The sequence below is a fragment of the Oncorhynchus keta genome, chromosome 35 (assembly GCF_023373465.1).
Source record: "Oncorhynchus keta strain PuntledgeMale-10-30-2019 chromosome 35, Oket_V2, whole genome shotgun sequence".
NCBI classification, from domain to species: Eukaryota; Metazoa; Chordata; class Actinopteri; order Salmoniformes; family Salmonidae; genus Oncorhynchus; species Oncorhynchus keta.
In genome coordinates, this window is record NC_068455.1 from 9133910 (window position 1) to 9141513 (window position 7604).

At 42.8% G+C, this 7604-nt stretch overlaps 3 long non-coding RNA genes across 6 annotated transcripts; 2 read left to right on the forward strand and 1 right to left on the reverse strand.

Moving 5' to 3' along the window:
* The first annotated feature begins 771 nt into the window (after positions 1-771).
* Positions 772-2898, forward strand: LOC118368032 (uncharacterized). The gene is made up of 5 exons (XR_004822258.2): positions 772-823; positions 1087-1200; positions 1365-1872; positions 1964-2098; positions 2755-2898. It is a non-coding gene; the product is annotated as an uncharacterized LOC118368032 (long non-coding RNA).
* A 26-nt stretch (positions 2899-2924) lies between these two features.
* On the reverse strand, positions 2925-5525 carry LOC127915818 (uncharacterized). Of its 4 annotated transcripts, XR_008092357.1 has the most exons (4): positions 5423-5506; positions 5252-5287; positions 3204-5178; positions 2980-3124 (listed from the first exon to the last, which is right to left on the reverse strand). It is a non-coding gene; the product is annotated as an uncharacterized LOC127915818 (long non-coding RNA). The 4 variants fall into 4 exon arrangements; XR_008092356.1 differs by having other exon boundaries at positions 2925-3045; positions 3204-5287; positions 5423-5525; XR_008092355.1 differs by having other exon boundaries at positions 3204-5287; positions 5423-5525.
* Positions 5526-6476: 951 nt separating this feature from the next.
* On the forward strand, positions 6477-7087 carry LOC127915819 (uncharacterized). The gene is made up of 3 exons (XR_008092359.1): positions 6477-6621; positions 6670-6813; positions 6862-7087. It is a non-coding gene; the product is annotated as an uncharacterized LOC127915819 (long non-coding RNA).
* The last annotated feature ends 517 nt before the right edge of the window (positions 7088-7604 follow it).

Below are 7604 nucleotides of genomic sequence, written 5' to 3' on the forward strand. Positions count from 1 at the left end.
GTACCATCACTCATTTATGTATCTTTATGTACATATCCTTTATCCCCTTACACTTGTGTCTATAAGGTAGTAGTTTTGGAATTGTTAGCTTGATTACTTGTTGGTTATTACTGCATTGTCGGAACTAGAAGCACAAGCATTTCGCTACACTCGCATTAACATCTGCTAACCATGTGTATGTGACAAATAAAATTGGATTTGATTTTATTTGATTTGACATCTGATAACACTATCATACAAACCAAGACCAACACTATCACACCTTCAGCACACTTCTTTCTTTTGCAATGGATTTCTGGAAAGGTTGTGGTTTTGATAGCTCCTGAGTGGCGCAGTGGTCTAAGGCACTGCATCTCAGTGCCAGAGATGCCACTACAGTCCCTGGTTTGAATCCAGGCTGTATCACATCCGGCTGTGATTGGGAGTCCCATAGGGCGGCGCACAATTGGCGCAGCGTCGCCCGGGTTTGACTGGGGTAGGCCGTCATTGTAAATAAGAACTTGTTCTTAACTGATTTGCCTAATTAAAACAAAATATATCCCCTAGGCTATAGCCAATCACAAGTACAGAATGTTGGGAGGTCAATGCAGTTATATAGAAACATAAGATTATGAATCACCTTTCATTAATTAATGCATCACTTTGCTGTGTAATATTCAGGGAATTCGGGGAGTGAGTGTTACAAAGACAATGTTGAGGTACTGGGTAACATGGTGTACACTATGGACGGCTCCTACATCCCAAACTCTGACCCCTTTCATTCTACAGCGACTCAGGTCACTGCCATGGAAACCCTCCTGCTTTCATGGACAACACAGTATGGGTATGAAAACTTTTTTTATCAAAATAAAATCACACGTTGTACATGCAATAAGAATACAATTCACAATCTTGAACTTTTCAGAAACACCATGTTGTCAACAAACATTGGAAGACCTTGGAACCCTACCATTGTATCTGACTCCAAAACCTTCTGGAGCCTGTTCACAAGAGCACGTTTACACTTGTGATCTTTGTAAAAAGGTGCGTATTCATATTGATGAAAAATTGATTTAAAAAAAAAAATGTTTGGTTTGGTATAGACAGGAGGTGGAAAGAACATTCCTCAAGTTCTTTATGCGCCAGCTGAGGAAGAAGGGAACCCTGAAGAGGAAGCTGAAGAGCAGCTCAACTCACTCCGGAGATCCTAACGAGGAGCAGGTAAACCCACTATGCCCTAATCATCTTGGAGAAACAGCTTTTAAAAAAAGACTAATTGATCATTAGCTATGAGATTTTCATGGGTAGCATGCTTGTGTGCAGGTGGGTGTCTATGTTCATGTTCATATGACTTCTCTTTCTCACCATTGGCTGCATTTCAACAGGATGCACCACTGGCAGCATCATCCAGTCGACCATCGCAGACGCCTAGTTCCCCTTCGGCTTTGACGTGACCCAGTTTGATCTGGACACCAACGTTTTGAGACAATCTTGATGCTGAAACATTGGATGATGATGATTTTAGCTAAAATATATAATAATATAATATATATATAATAATAATGTTATCAATATGTCCGTTTGACGTTTGCCTCTTAGAAACAGAATGGAAACTATGACTATGGCCGTGCAGGTCTCTACTCTAGGAAGACCAGTCCAGTTTTTAAACTGACTCCTTGATTCATTAGTTAAAATGACCCGAGGATGAATTATTCTGTGAAAAATCGTGTTCTACAGGCTTCTTCATCAGGCATTGTTGACTATCAGTTCCAGGTGCTGGGGCCCGTGTCTCGTGTGGCCACTCTTGATGACATCACAAAGTGGAGAGCCACCAAAATCACTACACTGTCAGCGCTGATCGACTCCAACGATGGTTCATGGGAAGCAGCGAAGGTATATTTGGAGAAGAGATGTTTTGTACTTTCTACTTTTCTTTCTACGTTGCTTCACTCTAATACTGGTCTCTCTCTGTGGATGCATTCAGAGTAAGGCAATCATCACAACATACTTGAACACATTAGTTAAAACTCCTTGGCGAGTTCTGAGTTAAAGACCATAATCTCTAGTCTGTGTTCTGTGGACGTGAGCTTCATGAAGACATGACATCAGACTGCCTGAAGTGAGTATATCTGACCTACTTAGGAAAAACACCACTAATGATTTATTTCACATTTCTGTTTATCAAGTCATGGACAACAATGAGATAATACGCCAGCTAAACTGTAGTCATAGTTAACAATGAGATAATACGCCAGCTAAACTGTAGTCATAGTTAACAATGAGATAATACGCCAGCTAAACTGTAGTCATAGTTAACAATGAGATAATACGCCAGCTAAACTGTAGTCATAGTTAACAATGAGATAATACGCCAGCTAAACTGTAGTCATAGTTAACAATGAGATAATACGCCAGCTAAACTGTAGTCATAGTTAACAATGAGATAATACGCCAGCTAAACTGTAGTCATAGTTAACAATGAGATAATACGCCAGCTAAACTGTAGTCATAGTTAACAATGAGAAAATAAACAGTAGTCCTGGATGACAATGAGACAATATTGTAGCTACTGACTCTGGATGTCATAAGGTGAATGCACCAATTTGTAAGTCGCTCTGGATAAGAGCGTCTGCTAAATGACTTAAATGTAAATGTTAAATGACTATACCTACATACACTGTATGATCATAGATTTACCAATAACTAATTGACAAACATATAACCCTGTCAACTAAATTATGTACATTTTTGTGTTTCTCACATTTATCTTCTAAGAAATGCCAATTCCCTGGATGTGACCTGCTGCTCCACTGAGCAGAAGAGTGATAAATTATATGATATGACCAAGACTTCCTTTAGCTCACAGCGTAGCCCTAATACAGCCCATTACCAACTGATCAGTCCCGACCTAACACAAACACTACGGAAGAGTATCAGGGACAAGTGAAGAGGAAATGAACAGTGATTACCAACTGATCAGTCCCGACCTCACACAAACACTACGGAAGAGTATCAGGGACAAGTGAAGAGGAAATGAACAGTGATTACCAACTGATCAGTCCCGACCTAACACAAACACTATGGAAGAGTATCAGGGACAAGTGAAGAGGAAATGAACAGTGATTACCAACTGATCAGTCCCGACCTAACACAAACACTACGGAAGAGTATCAGGGACAAGTGAAGAGGAAATAAACAGTGATTACCAACTGATCAGTCCCGACCTAACACAAACACTACGGAAGAGTATCAGGGACAAGTGAAGAGGAAATGAACAGTGATTACCAACTGATCAGTCCCGACCTAACACAAACACTACGGAAGAGTATCAGGGACAAGTGAAGAGGAAATAAACAGTGATGGGTGGTGGTAGTTGGATTTTTATTTTGCATGAATAGTACTTTAAAACCGTGAAATTCTTTGTAAATAAAGTAGATATTTCCAGAATAAAGTATTTAAAACATTTTTGTGACTAAAGTCAATGTTTTGAGTGGCAATATTTTGAGAATAAACTAACATTTTATTTTGATAAGTCACATTTTGGGAATAAAGTCGCAGTTATATTTCAATATGAAAGTAGAGGATTTGTCTCCCAGCACGCCACCGTTGAAATGCCTGAGTTAGATGACTGGTGAAACTATACTTTAGAATTGGCTTTAGTAAGAAGGTAATCATTTCTATTTAAGCAAACAATAATGTAAGTATTAGGACCTGAAAGAGGTTGTGCCACAGATTGGGTCTTTTCAGAAGAAGGAAACACACTGTGGTTTCATACAGTATATACAGTAGACAGAGACGGGTTGAGTGTGTGTGTGTGTGTGTGTGTGTGTGTGTGTGTGTGTGTGTGTGTGTGTGTGTGTGTGTGTGTGTGTGTGTGTGTGTGTGTGTGTGTGCAGGTCTGTTTGTGTGTGTGTGTGTGTGTGTGTGTGTGTGTGTGTGTGTGTGTGTGTGTGTGTGTGTGTGTGTGTGTGTGTGCGTGTGTGTGTGTGTGTGTGTGTGTGTGTGTGTGTGTGTGTGTGTGTGTGTGTGTGCGTGTGTGTGTGTGTGTGTGTGTGTGTGTGTGTGTGTGTGTGTGTGTGTGTGTGTGTGTGTGTGTGTGTGTGTGTGTGTGCGTGTGTGTGTGTGTGTGTGTGTGTGTGTGTGTGTGTGTGTGTGTGTGTGTGTGTGTGTGTGTGTGTGTGTGTGTGTGTGTGTGTGTGTGTGTGTGTGTGTGTGTATGCAGGTCTGTTTGTGTATGCAAGTGTGTGTATGTGTGTATGCAGGTGTGTGTGTGTGTGTGTGTGTGTGTGTGTGTGTATGCAGGTCTGTTTGTGTATGCAGGTGTGTGTATGTATGTATGCAGGTGTGTGTGTGCGTATGCAGTTGTGTGTGTGTGTGTGTGTGTGGGCGGTAAAAAGTAAGGTCAAAACAATGCAATTCAAACAGGCGTCACTGTGCACTCAAGCTTATCGATCTAATGACTTGCACGCACACACCAGTATTTCCCTGGCAGTTTCAGACTAGTCCTACACTCTTCTATTTCCCATGAAGCGTTAAGCATAAACAACTGTTGGCACTGACTGTGAAGAGACCTGGGGTCCCTGTCAGTCCGCCCTCTAAATTCACTACAACGTTCTGCTGTGTAGCCCAGGCGAACACCTAATCTGTGTATAATGGCAACTATTAATGACGTTATCCATGGTTCCTGACTAACAGTAGCAATTCCCCTTTAAGGCAACTATTCTCCTAGTGAACTACATGGGCACAGCAAATATAAGCGAATTAAATTGGGATCCTGGAGACCGGGGGCTGTGTGTGTGTGTGTGACTGTGTCCTATGTCAAACTGCTCTCTAAATTCGCAACTACACCACTAGTTTGCAGCCCATTATAAATATACAGGCCCACAAGATTGCAGCCCATTAGAAACCTACAGCGGTCCACCAGATTGCAGCCCATTAGAAACCTACAGCAGTCCCACCAGATTTCAGCCCATTATAAACCTACAGCGGCCCACTAGATTGCAGCCCATTATAATCCTACAGCGGCCCACTAGATTGCAGCCCATTATAATCCTACAGCGGCCCACTAGATTGCAACCCTATTTTAAATCCTACAACGGCCCACCAGATTGCAGCCCGTTATAAACCTACAGCAGTCCCACTAGATTGCAGCCCATTATAATCCTACAGCGGCCCACTAGATTGCAGCCCATTATAAACCTACAGCGGCCCACCAGATTGCAGCCCATTATAAACCTACAGCAGTCCCACCAGATTTCAGCCCATTATAAACCTACAGCGGCCCACTAGATTGCAGCCCATTATAATCCTACAGCGGCCCACTAGATTGCAGCCCATTATAATCCTACAGCGGCCCACTAGATTGCAACCCTATTTTAAATCCTACACGGCCCACTAGATTGCAGCCCATTATAAACCCACTAGATTGCAGCCCATTATAAACCTACAGCAGTCCCACCAGATTTCAGCCCATTATAAACCTACAGCGGCCCACTAGATTGCAGCCCATTATAATCCTACAGCGGCCCACTAGATTGCAGCCCATTATAATCCTACAGCGGCCCACTAGATTGCAACCCTATTTTAAATCCTACAACGGCCCACCAGATTGCAGCCCATTATAAACCTACAGCAGTCCCACCAGATTGCAGCCCATTATAAACCTACAGCGGCCCACTAGATTGCAGCCCATTATAATCCTACAGCGGCCCACTAGATTGCAGCCCATTATAAACCTACAGCGGCCCACCAGATTTCAGCCCATTATAAACCTACAGCAGTCCCACCAGATTTCAGCCCATTATAAACCTACAGCGGCCCACTAGATTGCAGCCCATTATAATCCTACAGTGGCCCACTAGATTGCAGCCCATTATAATCCTACAGCGGTCCACCAGATTTCAGCCCATTATAAACCTACAGCAGTCCCACTAGATTGCAGCCCATTATAAACCTACAGCAGTCCCACCAGATTTCAGCCCATTATAAACCTACAGCGGCCCACTAGATTGCAACCCTATTTTAAATCCTACAACGGCCCACCAGATTGCAGCCCATTATAAACCTACAGCAGTCCCACCAGATTGCAGCCCATTATAATCCTACAGCGGCCCACCAGATTTCAGCCCATTAGAAACCTACTGGCCCACTAGATTGAGTACTCTAACCGGTAGGCTAATTGTGCATTATAGTGGGCAAGTGAAAGTAAATTATAGACCTATCCAACGGCTGCAGGAGGAATGAACAATGAAGAAGGGACCATAGTGTTCTCCAAGCTCATCATTAATCTCTGCGACCCTGGATCTCAACCCCGCCCTGTGCAACTGAGTCCTGAACTTCATGACTGGCCGCCCCCAGGTGGTGAAGGTAGGAAACACCTCCACTACGCTGATCCTCAACACAGGGGGCCCACAAGGGTGCATGCTCAGCCCCCTCCTGTACTCCCTGTTAACCCATGACTGTGTGGCCACTCACTCCTCCAACTCAATCATCAAGTTGCAGACGACACAACGGTGGTAGGTCTGATTACCAACAATGACAAGACAGCCTACAGGGAGGAGGTGAGTTACCTGGCAGATAGGTGCAGTACTTCAGGTTATCAATATGGTGAGAGTGTAGTATGTTCTGCTTGCAGTACTTCAGGTTATCAATATGGTGAGAGTGTAGTATATTCTGCTTGCAGTACTTCAGGTTAGCAATATGGTGAGAGTGTAGTATATTCTGCTTGCAGTACTTCAGGTTAGCAATATGGTGACAGTGTAGTATATTCTGCTTGCAGTACTTCAGGTTAGCAATATGGTGACAGTGTAGTATATTCTGCTTGCAGTACTTCAGGTTAGCAATATGGTGAGAGTGTAGTATATTCTGCTTGCAGTACTTCAGGTTAGCAATATGGTGACAGTGTAGTATATTCTGCTTGCAGTACTTCAGGTTAGCAATATGGTGACAGTGTAGTATATTCTGCTTGCAGTACTTCAGGTTAGCAATATGGTGACAGTGTAGTATATTCTGCTTGCAGTACTTCAGGTTAGCAATATGGTGACAGTGTAGTATATTCTTGGGGTGGCAGCGTAGCCTAGTGGTTATAGCGTTGGACTAGTAACTGGAAGGTTGCAATATGGTGAGTTCAAACCCCTGAGCTGACAAGGTACAAATCTGTCGTTCTGCCCCTGAACAGGCAGTTAACCCACTGTTCCCAGGCTGTCATTGAAAATAAGAATGTGTTCTTAACTGACTAGTTGGTTGGTTAAATAAAGGTTAAAAAAATAATAATAATTTAAAAAAATTCTGCTTGCAGTACTTCAGGTTAGCAATATGTAATGTAATATGTAATCTCATGTAATGTACCAGACTGTAACCCGTAATGTTTTATAGACTATGAACCAATCGATGTCAAGAGTACTGTTCAGAGGTTGCACCACAGGTTCCAAACGTGTTGTGGCAAACTGTGCATGTTTTTTTTTCTGGGGCCTGGAAGTTTTTCCTGATTTCATGACCTGTTAAGGTTAAACTCTGGTTCCTATTCGTAGGCTAGGGTTCCAACGTTAACTTTTTTTTTCTCCCTGGCACGTCTGGGCCAGTTGGCCAAAAATCTACTAGCGTGAACAGAATTTTACTGGCCCGGA